The sequence below is a fragment of the Chlamydotis macqueenii genome, chromosome 9 (genome assembly GCF_036417535.1).
Source record: "Chlamydotis macqueenii isolate bChlMac1 chromosome 9, bChlMac1.mat, whole genome shotgun sequence".
In the NCBI taxonomy this organism is placed as follows: Eukaryota; Metazoa; Chordata; class Aves; order Otidiformes; family Otididae; genus Chlamydotis; species Chlamydotis macqueenii.
The window spans coordinates 20,383,575-20,399,445 of record NC_141564.1 but is presented as its reverse complement, the minus strand read 5'-3'; the positions used below and the strand labels follow the sequence as shown (position 1 = coordinate 20,399,445).

Sequence of the window (15,871 nt, the reverse complement as noted above, 5' to 3'; positions counted from 1 at the left end):
GGAGCAAAGACAGCATTTGGTTCAGAACCAACGCTTCTTTCAAAGCACTCGGGACAGGTGCAAGATAAATACCATGGGTTTGGTAGCTAAATCAGAGGAGAGGAGTAAATGATGGGCAGGTCCCAACTCAATGCAGGAGCATGGCAGGCTCCTGGAGAACCACTGTGCCCAAGCACGTTCTGGTTAACTCCTCCGTCCGGGAGAAGGCCCCAGCCTCTTCTCCCAGTAAGCGTGTCCAAAGGCCGTCCGGACTGTCCTCCCTGTGACACCTCCTTGGGGAAGCTCACGCAGCCGCAGCACCAGCAGCCTCCCCGGGCACCTGGGCGTGTGCCTTCCGGCAGCCTTGGAAGAAGAGTCCTCAATCTTGGGGCTCTTCTTCACTGCTCCTTGCCTCCACTCCTCTGTAGCCTGCCTGCAGACTTCAGAAACCAAGTGCTAAATGATCCAGCTTGCGCGGCTTTGAAGAACACAGGACCACCAAAGGGCAGCCTTCTGCCAAATCTCTCCCCTCCGGAGTGAAGCACACCAGATAGCACAAAATCACCAAAGTCCCACGTGCTCCGGAGAACAGGCAGCCATTTCGGCTAGCTGCGTACGTGCCGCGCTGGTGTTCAGCCATGAACCAAGCCTAGAAACCCGCAAACCACTCCTCAGTTAAAAGCCTGTAGTCGTAACAACTTTTGAGAGTCATTGCTTTAACGATAGAAGGCACTGAATTTTTACACAAGTGTCTTGAAGGTCTCAGTGGAGTACAGGTCCAAAATGCAGATACACAGACAGAGGTCCAGACAGTTTTAATTTTAACCTTACGAGCTTTGATAGAGCCTCAGGACTGAAACATTAGTGCTCTGGAACTTGTTTATGACTGACTACACATGGTAGAATGTGTTTTGCCAAAACTCATAGCTAAAATAAAAGCCACTGCTTAAAGAGCACAAAACTTCATAAACCAAATAAACAACACATTGCAAATATTGAAGTCTTCCAAGCAAAGGCTACTTCCGTTAATTTCAATATTTAAACTGGCAACAAAGCTTTTCAGACACTGGAACAAATGACTGGCTAAAAACGTTACCCCCATCATCATCATCATTGTAAACGGCTCATTTTTCTATTCTCCCGAAACACGCACGGCACTCAAATCACAGCTGAACAAATGTATATATCCCTAGCTATTTAGAAACAACAAAAAAAATTGCAAACATTAACTTTAAATCTTCTTGCTTAACCCAAGACCAGAAAACTGTCAGCCCCGAAAATTAGCTTCACAGAGCCTTAATGCATCTGAAAACGACTTACTTGCTAAACATGACAAGCAAATTCTGAAATAAAGGGAAACCCTTTTCCTCAACACACACACTAATATTTTTCTTTCCTGAAGGTTGGATCATTTCCAGAGAACCTGAGCTGACTTCAACGGAGCGATAATATATTTCTTAGGAAGAACATGCAGATTGCCTCAGAGTACAAGAAAATGATTCAACTAAGAAATAGCTTCACTCAGCTTTTAAAAATACCCAACAATCACACTTAAAAGTGGGTTGGTTTTTTTTTGTTGTTTGTTTGTTTGTTTGTTAACAATTAGGGCTTGACTATACCAACAGCTGTATCTGCTGATATACAGATACGTATTACACTAAACAGGAATGAGACACTTTCTTAATGGAGTCATTACAAAAAAAAAACAAAAAAAAAACAAAAAACCACACTGCAAATTCACACTTCCAACTTCAAGCCATGCTACCTAGCGAGTATAAATACTTGTAAAGTTTAAGGGATTTATTAAAGTGTTAGCAGGATTTTCTTTTTAAATTAACCAGAGGATACTTCTCAGCGTAGCATGTGGTGACAATAAGAAAAGTCACAATAGAAAAGCATGATTTACAATAGCAAAACCCAAATGTATACAACTTAGAAGTACTATTCCCAAACTGAAGAGATTTCCCAAAATTAAAATGCCCCCTAAAATTTCATTTTCCAGTCAATGAAAAATTTCCAAACAACATCGGAAACCAAGACAACGTAACAGAAAGCATGTGCTCATCAGTATCAAAGCACAACTGTGCTCGCCAGGACCGCCATGTGCTGTCCGAGACACCTATCCTTCTGGGGAAAACTCTCACCAGAAAGCAGCGTCCTACGGTAGGACAGCACATCTTGCAGAACCATTTCTCACGATGAGATCTGCAATGCTCCATCTGCCCGGGGCACACAGCTCTGACGGGCAAAGAAAATACCACTGGTTCTTCGTAAAGGGGATAAAAAAAAACATTTTGATACAAGTCTGTAAATTTGCGTAACTATAAATTTATAAACAAGATTCACGTAGGAAGTTACTAAGGAAGACCTGCCCAAGTAGAAGTGAAAGCACATGTCAAAGACCATGTCACAGCTTACGCCTACTTTGTAGATGGGCAAATCCAAGCGGTCATGACAGCATGAGTAACGCAATCACCACACGCAGAAAGGCTGGTGTCAAACTGGCTTAGCTGTCAGCTGGCCCACTGCAGTTGGCGAAGATTTTGTCTGATGTAAGGTGTTCATGGCCCACCCTTGTTACAGGCTCACTCCTATGGATAAGCTGTGGTTTACCGCCGCCCTCCTGGTAACGACACAGGCATTTGCGGAGCCATGCTGTAAACGGGTTCGGCAAAACCACTCAGACTTTAATGCCCTCCCCAAATAGCAGTAGTTTTTAACGGAATCCTTCCAGAAATTATATTTGTAGGACCAACAAACCACTATGTCGGCATGGTGGAGCAGAAGATACAAACTTTGGCAGAAGATACAAAGTTTCTAGAAAAAGCGCAGGAATCTTAAAACTTCATATAAGGTCGCATTTCCAGGTTACTAAAAACAAACGTGCCTAACTTTATGAACCAAGTAGCCTGATTTCAACATGATTTTTGGTCATGCATGGGCACTATCAGCAAATACTTCCAATGTGAAGGGCCATGTTTTGTCCAACGTAAAAGAAAAACTAGAAGATAAGCACAAAGCCTATAAACACAAAAGGAGCAGTTGCCCAAACTAAACACTCCAAGTAAGCACAGGCTGAACTATAAAGCAAAAGCCGCTTTGCATGGCTACGCAGCCTTTCACCAGAAGATCTCAGGGCACTGAACTGGTCTGAAAAAACTCCTGGTAAGTATTAAATCATTGGTGCATGAGTAAATTTGTTAATCCATGTGCTAAGGTCACACAGTGGCAGAAATAGCAGATAATCCTGACATCAGCTTTCTGTACTAATCATTATGTGGACAGAAAATCTTCAGTGATGTAAACCAAAACTGAAGTAAATACAGTTATCTGTAACATACGGGTATACTAAGCCAACCCAGAAAAGCAAAATTGTGGGTGTGGGGAGCGGAGGCATGTCTCTGGGGATCCACCGCAGATCTAGACAAGCGGGTGAAAACTTTGAGAGAGAATTTATAACCAGAAAATAATTCCATTACTTCCTCTATTCAGGCAGTCCCTATGAAGGGATTGTGTAGACAAACTGCAGCTGTGCTCAAAAAAGTCCAAAAACCTAGAACAGTATCTCACAGGATATATCCCATCACTGCATAGTACCCTCGTTAGGACACCAAAAGCTTGCCATTCATTCTGCACTTAAATTAAAGCAGTATTTTATAGATTGCCTGTAAGCCACTGAAACTGGGGAAGTTTTCTAATATCAGAGGGCAGACAGACACACAGCTGACAACGTCGACACACAACCAAGAGAGCTACGACAATTTTTACCAGCTTTAGTGCCATTATACATTACAGCATCCTAGTAATACCCGCTGTGGAGCTCTGACGATTCAAGAGCATTTTGGTGAACGCTCTTGGTATAAAATACACTGCAAGCAGCAGTTTCTGAGACAGAAAAAGCTGACAAAAAGAGAAAAGCTTCTTTTCCAAATTAAAAATACTGAACCAGACAACGAGCTACATTGGTATTATTAAGATGTACTAAAAACAACATAGTAAAATCGCTGTAGGCAGGGAAGACCAAACTTTCTGTTCTTCCTTAGGCAAAACTCACAGCAATTTCAGCGGGATTCTCCCCCAGATACGGCTGGATGACTACATCGACAGCCTCTATGTTTGCTCCTGCAGCCAGCCTCTATTGCATCCATCTTAGTCATGCTACACCTATCCCGATTATAGGAATTTATAAACAGCAAGAGTAACTTAGAGGTGACCCACAAAACTGTGACTTCAGTAGAGATGAGGTTCGCTACTACCGTCTCAAGTGTCAACAGTTTTGCGGTAAAGGATTTCTATTTGAAAGACTTTCAAGCAAAAATCTTTTACTGACTTTCTCAAAAGCACATCTTGCATTCTCTCTGTCCCAAGCACATCTATTTCAGAGACAGAATACAAGCCTGCTATCCACAGGTTTCGCTGGGCAACAAGGTACGAGAGAGTTTATGATCCATTAATCTCTTCCATTTATTTTCTTAGCTTCTGGACAACAAGGCACCAAATAACAATGCTGCTTAAATACCAAGCAACAAGGATATTTCATATATTACCAAATTTCTAGATGTGAACTCTTTAAAGACGATCTTTCAACTCTGAAGTTGCAATTCCACACGCTCCTGTGCAGCACAGGACAAAGGCGCCTGTGCGCACGTAGCAGCTCACGGTCTCAAAGCGGTGTTTGTTCGCCCAGAACAATGGGGCATGTGACTTGTCAACACTACCCACCATAAAAACAAAAAGATAAGGCTGCCACTGATTTCACCATGACTGACATTGGTTTTGTTAATTTTAAGTCACAGTGTCAATAAAAATTTATTGCACGAAATCCCTTATTTTAAACAGCCCAAAGCTTACCTCACAGCGCACGGAGGCTTTCAAAACTTCCTCTGCTTCTTGCATTCGTACTAAACTCTCACACCCTCCCCCCCCAGAGCCTTCCTCTGACTTTATCAAGAGTTGGATCAACATTTTACGTCTAAAGCCAAGATTATTTTTACCAAATCCAGGCACTGCCAAAATTTGTCCTCTCCGCTTCCTGCCCCATGTGCCTGTCCCAGCCAGCCCCCTGCCCGCAGTCAGGCCCCTCGCTCCTCTCTGCTCCCTGCAAAATAAAATAAAACTTCCTCAGCAGCCCCGCAGGTTTCACTCCTTCACGGGCCAGGGCTACACCGTCCAAACCCATCTAACCCCTCTGGTTCAAGAGGGCTACATAGGATCAATTCCCATCTGTAAAGTCAACTAAAGTTGGGAGAAAGAGGAAGAAAGCAGAGCAAACCCGGAGAAGAGAAACACAAAAGCACCGATTTGGTTTAAAGAATTGACAGATAGCAAGAATGCAAAAGAAAGTCCAAGATGACAAAGAAGAGAGAAAGCCCATTGTGGGGGGGAGGGGAAGCCTTAGGAAGGAGTAATAATTAAATGATGCAAACTGTCAGGACTGAGACAAAACACGCCAGTACATCACATTAATTTGCCACATTCACGCTACAGCACGGACAAGGAGCGGAGCCAAGGAGAGGAGAGGGCACGACCATACTGACCATTGGAAGGGCTCAATTTTAGAAAGAAAACAGCAGCACAATCCTGCACCACTTGTGTTGTAATTACGCAGAGGAGGGCCCAGGGGGTTATTTTAATCACACCGAACAGCAGCAGGCCCAACAGCACCAGACTAACAAATACAAGTAGGCAGCAACAGGCACACAGAAGTGCGTTACAGTTCCAAGCTTTCACTGCTTACCATAACGTTACTGCAAATAAAATCTGACTAGTCTGATCTCTGAACATGTGTTTTTAAAAACAGTGTATTTCTTTCTTTTCACCTTGAAAAAAAACTCCATTCCACAAGCGGGTAGCTACAAACCACAGCTGAGAAAGTGGGAGGCACATAAAGCATGCAAATAAGATTTTACATATTCTAACCCCATCAATGCAGCTTTCTGGAGCTCTTCAGCCATGTCCAACATACACAAGCCTTGCTGCTGGCACAGCAGAGACTCTCAGCCCACATAATGGACGTCCTCTTAGCCGGAGTCTGACACTGCACCTCACATACCCTCCGAGTCTCCCGTACGAAGTCAGCCATAGCGTCAAAGAGCAAGTCACAACACACCAAAAGTGTTTTCCCTGGCTTCCTCTGAAAGTTTCCATCCCTTTATCCTTCATACAATTTTTAAAATTCTTCCTAGCATTTCTGTTAATACACTTTGATCTTTAAAACTCCAGTTTTGTTCTCCAGTACATACATCCAACCAGTATCTCTCTAACACGGGACCACAGCTGCAGGGAGCCCAGGCACCGGGACAAGGAGAGGAGATGGACGGGAATGTTCCGTTTGCTGCTTCCGCCACCAGCCCGTAGAACCACACTGTTCATTTTTAAGACATAAGTCATGCCCATCTGTTTTACCAGAAAGAAATATATCTGGAAGGGCTCTGGTGACCAGGCATCCCAATGGGATGACTGAATGGTCAAGGATGTTTTTTGTTTGTTTTTAATGGAACAGACTCTTACAATTTAATTTCTAAGGTATATAGTGTGTACTAATGCACAGTAAGAAAGACTCTTACAAAGGGCCTTGATGAACTAAAATAGATAATCCATACCAAAATAACCTTGCACCCATAGACAGTAGAGGAACCAAGTAACATGGACTTTGCCAACAGCAAGACAAAGCACACTGATATTTCTAATGTACTCAACAGCCGTTCAGAATCTGCCCTGGAAGACAGTCACAGAAATACAAAGCATTTTTCTTACAAGTCAAACAATGGTGACAAATATTTACTATAATGATGAAAGCTGTTTAAAAAGAAAAAAAAAAAAAAGTTGGTTTCTATTAATCAGCAACATTTAGATATCCGTTCTGGCTATCAGATTAAGCTCACCAAAACTGCTTAGTAGGCTGTTTCACTGCATTTTTATCACCATTCAACATATTGATGCCTCATACTCCTGACTTTTTTCATCTTACACAGTGCTAGAAATTTACAGTCTAAACAAGACACAACAGATTGTGGAATTTAGTTGTACATTTGAAATAAAGTGAAAAATCAGGTACCATGTCTGCATCCACAAAACATTCATGTTTTACAGTGAGTACAGACCCCGCTTCTCTAAACCACAGGTCTCGTACATTAGCCATGGGAAACCCATCCCTACACAAGATATGTTTCTAGCACAATTTTTTTCATGTCAACATTACGGTTTGATAATGCTGTTCCTCATTTTCCTCCATCCACATCTGTGCTAACTTTGCTTTAAAAGTACATTTTAAAGTATTAAATCTGAACAAACGTAACCCCAAAGTAAATATGTTACAGATTCACAAATATGATCGTGGCAAAAATCCATATTTTTACAAAGCACTTCCTAATTAAAATTTATCTCTAAGAGTCCGTATTTAGGAACGCATGTTTGTATTAATAACCAGGCAAAAATTTCTGCACTAGAGAAGAATGTTGACATCCGTACAAAAATCAGCTGTGATTCATTGTTTAACAGTTGTCTTCCCTTTACAGAACACCGCAGACTAAAGGACATATTGCCAAACTGAAAGCACCAATACTTCCTTTCACCTAATACAGGACAAACAAATACACTTCAACAGCTTCTAAATCTTACACGTCCTACTTTTTTGACCCAGATCTCTTGTTACTTCCCCCATAGGTCTATGCAATATCAAAACTATTTTTTTTTCCCCACAAATTTAGACTTAACCTAAAAGAGGAAAAGTCCTCATAATTTCTGGGAGCTAAACAGACCTGGAAGCGGAGGGGAGGGTCAGACAGACTTGTCTCCGCTGAGATCAATTGGTATTTTAAGGTAACATTTTTCAGCCACACTTAACGCTCTCCCAGCTGCTGAAACCAATGGCAAATATTCTCATTTATTCCAACAGAACTGTAAGTTAGACCAATATCAATGATAAATGAAAAATAATGAAATATTTTTATTACTATTTTTACAAGGCAAAAATGTATTTTCAGAAGTCCTGCTGACACTCCAGCATTCATCAGCCTGTCCAAAAAACACAAAAGGCCTATAAAACTTGTTATTCCTCTCCTCGGCCAGCCTGGACACTTCTTCCAGGAAACCAAACCGCCTCTTCTTTGCCTGGTACTTTTAGGGAACCATCAGGGGATCAAAATTCACCTTGCGTGCGCTCACAATCAGGCAAATTCCCAGCTCAGGGGTCGCCAGCGATAGGTCGCTCACGTGAAGAGCCTGAACCTTCAACACCGTTAACGTCATATGGATGCAACTTTCAGGATAGGTTATATCTGGGGCTCTAAACCTTGACAATTTCTGCGGTTCTGGCACTGGGCACAGTATTTAGCACTATGTTTTCATGAATAGTAAATATTCGACCCTTAACTCATAACCTTGGACAAACGCTCCATGGACAGGCCGTACAGAGATCTTTTCTGTATGCTCTGCACTCACTGCCAGCAGGCACATAGCTGCGTACAGAACAGGACAGTTTCCAGAATCACTTTCACAGTCCTAATTCATAAAAATCTACCATCGGCCTGCCGTTCGTGGGGTTCGGCGGGAGATCTGCACGCCGCTGGGGAAGCGGCTGGATCATTCCCCAAAGCCACCGACGGGTTAAAGGCAGCACTAGTGTTAGCTGCAGAGACAGCTGCCTGCCCGCCCTGCCAGGCTGGCGGAACTCTTACCCCACCGTGGGGGAAAGGGAAAGCCCACTGCTCACACCACACCAGCTAGAATTCCTGGTAACGCACCCCCAGCCAGCCGAAATAACACTCATGTGTGCACATGGCACGTGGCTGTAGAGTGCACCGGTAACACACACTTACATTGAAGAGAGATCGAACCCGATCTCAGATCACAAAAGAAAGAAAAAACAACTTTTTTCTCTCTGCATGATTCTGATTTTTTACTGCTAGACACTACTAATAAACAAGATTGCTCCTTTGCAACATGGAGACTTAAGAATTACAACAATAAAGACAAGTCAGGGTACACAGCATAGCCTTTTACTGATACTGCTCCCAGAAACTGAAACTACACCCCAACGGGAGTTCGCAAAAGCCAGCAAACCACGCGCAAGACTTCATTTGCAGAAATGCTAAGCACACACGAGACCGCCAATGTCACATACAACTGTGGGGACTCAGCATCTTCCAAAACTCGACTGTATTAATATCTTGCTTTATCCAGGGGCCCGCTGTCCACTCCCACTGCACCGTGCGACTCTGCGGGAGCCGTGCGGGGCGTGCACAGCACCACGAAGGGCCGCCAGCAGGCTCCGAACCTGCCCCAGTGCGACCGGGTTGACGCCCAGGCTGCTCGCGTTACTCATCCTGAAAAAAAGGACCTATTCTTCTGACAGCACACCCAGGTGCGTTGCTTCTGGTAGTCCAGCTAACTTGTTCAGAAGGACGGTAGTATCACCACGTACCACTGAATGACACCACATACACTTCCATTCAAAGACCAAGAGGGGAGCCTTTGAAAGATGCCATGTACGTTGGCTGAGACAGCTCTGTAAAACTCCTCCTCATCACTCTGGAGGTTCCTTCAGCAGGTTTTTCAGAAAGCTACACCAATTCACCAAGCCTTTTTATTATTATTTCTACAGGTAAGAAAATATTCTCAGAAGTCTTTCTAGCAATCAGCCCATCCAAGAAACAAGCGAGCAGGGTTAAGCTGCAAACACCGGTGGTTTCGCTCCTTGGCTAGCAAAGCCAGCTAGATCCCACGCACCCGAGCGGTGCGTGCATTCCCCCTATGGTTACACATCCTCTGGCTTGGAATGACCACTTATTTCTTATCAAGGAGGAATTATTTTTAAGGCGCCTTAGCGATATACAAAGGAGAGTCCAAAGGACGTCACAGAAGACTACGCGGTAAACCATTAAAAATAAACGTTTCGGAGAGTAACTCGAGTTACAGTTCTATAGATCCTGCAGAGCCAAAGGAAAACTCAACTTGAGCTCAAACACCACCACTAAGACTCCAGGGTATTTCGTATAAACAATTTCAGCCTTGTTTTCGTTACGAGAAGAAAGAAAAGGGCCTTCTCATCTTGAATTAGATACCACAAGACAGAACCCTAACGAGCAGAAGTCGTTCACAGCTTTCACACAAACTGGCAGAGTGATTTCTAGACCAGACTTCCCTACGTTTTCACTCAACCTATCAACTCCCATGAAGGGACAGCTATGCTGCCTCGCCGTCACTACTTCTTACCTCAAGTTGGCTAATTCAATTTTGCGAAATTAAAAGAAAGCCAATATACTCCCCTACAATTTCACACGAAAAGATATTTCTTATTTCTCATTTCATTGTCATCCTTTATCTCAGAGGAAACCAATTATGAGATGAATAAAGCGGTCTCCATCTACTCTGCTTGGGATCACGGGATGAACCTTTTTCTACTAAAGTCACTCTTTTCATTAAGCTACGTTACAGAAATTAAGACCATCTGACTTCGTACTGCAGTGCTTAGAAAGCTGCACATATTTGGGACAGGGGTAGCTAAATCAATAACAGGAACATAGGAACGGTTTCTTCATCACCAGTTAATTTGAAGGTACTACATTAATGCTGCAATACAACTCAAAAACACTGAAAAGAGCTGTCAATCATAGCTCCTATTGGAAAATTTCTGACACTTCTTCACCTAACGCAAACACTTGAATTTATACTTAAAAATGAGCATGCAATGAGTATATTCTCACAGTAGTCACTTCTTGTAGGAGCCAAACAGGCATAATTACAGAGTATGCATACACACTTTCACTTCTCTCCCAACCTGCAGCTACTTGCATGAGCTGATGTTCAGGGCTTTAAATACCGTCATTATTACACCCTGCACGCTGGGCTTGGACACATGCGCAAACACACACACACACTGGGGATGGTCAGTACACGTAACAGCACCACAGTTCTCAATATAAACGACACGAATTAGTTTTAAAATGAGCTGTACTTCAGAATGATACATTTCAGTATCGCAATACGGTGGTATCGACACAACACAGTCCTGCAGTACACCCTGTCCTTGCCCTCCTCTCTGCACCGGACACCGGACCACTTAGGAGCTCCCTGTCCCCGGTTCAGAGGGCGAAGAGCTGACAGCAGGTTTGTGTCTGTCTCCTCTCCAGCCAGGTGTCAGAATTCACGCGGGCACCACAATCCTGCGGGTCCAGGGTGGAGGGAAGAGACAGGCAAAGCAAGCAAAAAAACTGGGGAGGTGGCTATCTCTTGGGACTCCAGATGAGCAGAGCAAGAAGAGGTTTAGTGAAGGAAAGGTGCCACGCGTGCCACTGCCTCAGCTTTCCCCAAAACGCTTCATAGCGCTGTGATACCAAAAAACTATCAGTGTCATGAAAGATTCCCATTGCCCACCGCTAATACAAAACACGCTTAGCTTGTGTGAGCAACTTCACAGACACCTGCAGAGCTTATTCCACCGAACCAGACCGCTCATGTTCACAACGTTGTGTGTGTTTCTTTACAGGACTTCCTGGCTTCCGCACGATTATATCCTTGTAGGACGTGGACCTTCACTGCCACTACAAAATTTGTAACAGCAAACACATTCTGGCTCAAATGCAAAGTCCACGTTAAATTAAATTCCAGAACCAAAATCAAGTTAGGTGAAATAACTCAGTTTGCTTTACATTATTCAGATCTGTTCTTCCTAACTAAAAAATATTACCTGGAAACAACATTATAAGCAATTTTGACCATTTCCCCTAATCCATCCAGAGCCTCTTTATGCTCAGGGCTGTAGAACTTCTTAGCATCGAACCCTTTCATGATGGGAAAATGACTATGAAGTACTGCTGGTGGGTACTTAGCACTTACACCATGCCTTACAACTTCAAAGTGTTACGCAAACATCAGTAATTACCATATATAGAGTAAAACTGAAAGAAGTATTTGTATTTAAAAAAAAAAAACACAGAAAAAAATCATAACTACCTGTTTGAAGGGCAAAAAAGCTTAAGCAACAGACTCTCCTGTAATTATTGCATTATTTATGCTATGCACATGATGGCTGTGCACGTTTAAGAGAACAAAAATCATAAACTCCTGCAGAGTCTTAAAAAAAAAAAAAAAAAAGTAAAAAGCCCAAAAGCCAAACCCCAACTCCTTTCATGCATTTAAATTACACTTCCTTCCCCTTTCCTGGTGGAGTGAGAATGAGGTCTTTTCCAGGTGTTCTCAGTAACAGCCTGAGAGGCATGCCCCCACGTTCCCAAGACACGCACCACACGAACCCTGTTCTCATGGAGACAAACCCACCTTCGCCTAAGAAAACTTAAGACAGCGACAGCGTACAGGCTCAGGTGAACTTAGGTAAACGATACGACACATTGCTATTCCGTTAGATCTTAATCAAAAGAAAGAGGAAAAATCACTACAAGAAACCACAGAAGGTTTGCTATGACCATTTACAGGGCACCACCTGCACCCTAAGCGCCACCAGCGTAACAGTGCAGCCATTTTTTTTAATGGCTAAGAGGAAAAAATACCCCTTCACACACTCATCCATGAACACCAACCCACTTGCTTAAATTCAAGGACACACACGGGAGTTTGCAGGATCAGTCCTCACCTGAAACACGCTCCGAGAAGGCGGTTAACATTCACGAACCCAACCGCAGGCCTCAAATCCAGCACGAGCCTCCCGCGGACGAGCCTTCAGGTCGCGCAGTGCAAGATGAGGGCCCAAAACCGCCCGGTACGCCCAAAAGCTTGGGTATAACTCCAAACCCAAACATCAATTTTGCAAATGGTGCCCTCTCTCTCTCTCCAAGGGGCACAAACCAGAGCCCCAGTGAACACCCAAAGGTAGAGACCACCAACACCAAAGGACCCTGTTAATATACTCAGTGTCCTCATTTATTTTAGTGCCGCAGGACAGGAGAGTCAGACAAGCCCAGAAACACGTATTTATTTTTTTTTTTACGCAACAAAGACTTGGTTGTCCTGACCATGCCTCTCATCCTTTAACAACAAAGAAGGCATATGTTTTGTGATCGCCCCCCGTAAATCAGTTACGAATTTGATTTACGCAGACAAGGAAAACGAGGAAGTCGAGCACACTGGAGAGTAGTAAAAACTTCGCCAGCAAACTTCACTTTCCTACGCAGCGACCTACAAACCAAACTTTCCTCCAGACTCACGTGTCATCCGCAGCAACAAGCCTCTGCCATAAAGCACACACAAAGTTTGCTGTTCCGGAGGATAAAGCCAAAGACAAGCGAGGGGAGACTTTTATTCTCCCAGGCTGCCTTAAAAGGAAATTCGGTGATGAAAGATTAAATTCACCTGGAACAACACGATAAGTTTAACCCTTTCGGGGGCACGACAAGAAGAACAAGCCACATGTTGTGCTGCCGCCAGACCTATATCCTCTTCCAACAAAATACGTACATTGCCTCAGCCCTGCACGCCTGCCTACGGGATGCAATGCACAGTTTGCACCAGGGGTTCGGACACGGATAAGCCCGGGAAGAGAGGGTCCCTGTGAAAAAAAAATAACCAAAAAGCTTGGGTTTTGGTTTTTTCTCCCTCAAACCGGGCCTGCTCCCTGCCACAGCGGGCTGTTCCACGTTTGCCCTCAACTTTTGCAGGGAACCGATCAATAACTTGGCTGCTTCGCCCTGGGGCGGGGGGGGCAAGCACCGGGTACGGCCCCTGTGCGTCCCCCCAAAACGGAGAGGCCAGGCTGGGGGCGAGCTCTGCCGAGTGGAGGAGGGGCGGCCGCCCCTCCCCCACCCCGCTTTTCCCCCATTCCCCTCCCCCTCTCAAGTAAATATGCGGGGAGGGGGAGGGGAGGGCGCTTCTCCGCACAAATCGGGCTAAAAATAGGCTGCTCGCCATGGCTCCCGTGTGCCATTCGCTGCCGAGGCCGGTTCCCCCCCTCATTAAATCATTAAAAAAAAAAAAAATTTAAAAAAAAAAATCAAACGGAGTGGGGGAGGGGAGGGCAGCGGCGCGGAGAGGGGGAGGGGAAGCGAGGTGCCGTTTGCTTTAAAAAAAAAGAAACACAACACCCACCCCCCTCCGCAACCCGGACCCACGGGAGCCCCCCCCCCCCACGCACCTCACAAGCATTAATTTAAAATAAAATACAGAGAAGCGGTGTAGGAGGGGGGAGGCACGACAGGCGTTAGGCGGGCGCCCATCCCCCGCCCGCCTCCGACCGCCACAGAGACAAACAGGGCCCGGGCCCCCACCCCCCCGAACCCCCAGCCCCCGGCCCGGCCCGGCCCCGGCCCCTTCCCGCCCCGGGCCCGGCGGCGGAGCGGCCCGGTCCGTCCTTACCTTGCGAGCGGCGGCGGGGCGGCTGCTCCCCCCTTCCCTGGGAACGGAGGCACGAGAAATTCACCCTTGTTGGTCTCTCCTCCTCGTTTGGTTTTTTTTTTTTTGTTGTTGTTTTTTTTTTTTTTTATACAGCCATATATATACACATACACATCTGTGTCTCTGTGTGTGTGTACACACGTAAATGTATCGATATTTTTTTTTTTTAGCTGAGGTGTCCACACCAAGAGGAGGAGGAAAAAAAAAAAAAAAAAAAAACCAGGAAAAAAAAAAACACACCACCACACACACACACTGGAGGAAGAAAAAAAAAAAATAACCAGCGAGTAGTGCTGTGATATTCAATTATATCCCGAGCCAGGGGGAGGGGGAGGGTGGGGAGAGAAGGGGGGGGGTTAGAGATTAAGTCCTGAGGAAGGAGGAGGAGGGGGGGAAGTAATATCAGTGTGTGTGTGATTTAGATTGAGGAGGAATCGAGGCAGAATGTGGGAGCTGTTACTGAGGGAAGGAGCCAAGCGGCTCGGAGCAGCCAGCGGCCTCAGACACTCCGCGCGGGGAGCGGGTGGCCAGCCGCACGGAAATGGGCGCCGGAGACAGCGCCGCCGCCGAGGGAAGGGAGGGAAGAGAAGGGAAGGAGCCGGGAGGCGAGGCCAGGCGAGGAGGAGCGGGGCCGGCCTGCTGCGGCCGCCCGCCACAGCAACCCCGCCGCCCTGGCAGCGCGGGGGTCGGCGGTTGGGGTGGGGAGGACGGGGGACACCCACACCCCACCCGCGCTCTGCGGAGGCCCCCGCCGCCGTGGCGGGAAGGGGAGGCTGCCCGCGGCCTGCGCCCGGTGACCGGACCCTGTGGGAGCGAGCCGGGCGGCGTGGGGCGGCCCTGGGAGTTTTTCGAGGAAAAGCCATTGATTGCCCTCAGCTGCTGGAAGCGCTCAGGGGAACGGGGGATTTAACGTGGTGGGTTTAGTTCTTTGGGGCGCAACGGCGATGGCAGCCGGCCCTGGGGACCCATTCCGGCGCGGGCGGCGGGGCACGGCGCAGCTCGACGCTCACGCCTGGGCCCGTTACTGCAGCCGCCCTGTCATTTCACTTAATTAAAATAATCCCCTGCAGTAACAATGTGGCATCCTACCTGGGCGCTGTTCATTTTTGGAGCTGAAGTGCTATGTATTGTTTATATCACAGGTTGGTTTATTTTTTAAACTGAATATTTGTTATTTGTTAATCACAACCACACTCATCACTAAGCAGTCCTTTCCATCTTAAAACATTTTTGCAATAGCATTTCACACTCTTGGGCATGGGTCCAACACGCTCATGTCCGGACTTTGGCACAGTGACAGCCCTGGTGACCACAAACCATGCACAGATCCGACGGCAACATCGGACGTCATTCCTGCTTCTGCCAAAGGCTCTCCGCACCCGTACGCCCCGGTCTGGTGCCGCCCAAAATCGGGCCTCCACATCACCGTGCTTCTGCAGAACTGGCTTTTACTGCAGCTGGCAAAATGGGAAAGTAGAGAGACGGGCCACAAACGTAACTCTGACTTTTTTTTTTTTTTTTTTGGTGAACAGAGCTTGGCATTGCT

General features: G+C 45.8%; 1 protein-coding gene across 2 annotated transcripts in view; it reads right to left on the bottom strand.

Moving 5' to 3' along the window:
* The window catches only part of TBL1XR1 (TBL1X/Y related 1), a 115,498-nt gene extending 100,867 nt beyond the window's left edge, over positions 1–14,631 (bottom strand). The window contains exon 1 of one of the 2 annotated variants that reach the window (XM_086754522.1): positions 14,287–14,631. The gene's annotated coding sequence lies outside the window, so the exon portion shown is untranslated. The remainder of the gene's footprint in view (positions 1–14,286) is intronic. The other variant, XM_086754521.1, reaches the window with a different exon arrangement.
* Between the last annotated feature and the right edge of the window lie 1,240 nt (positions 14,632–15,871).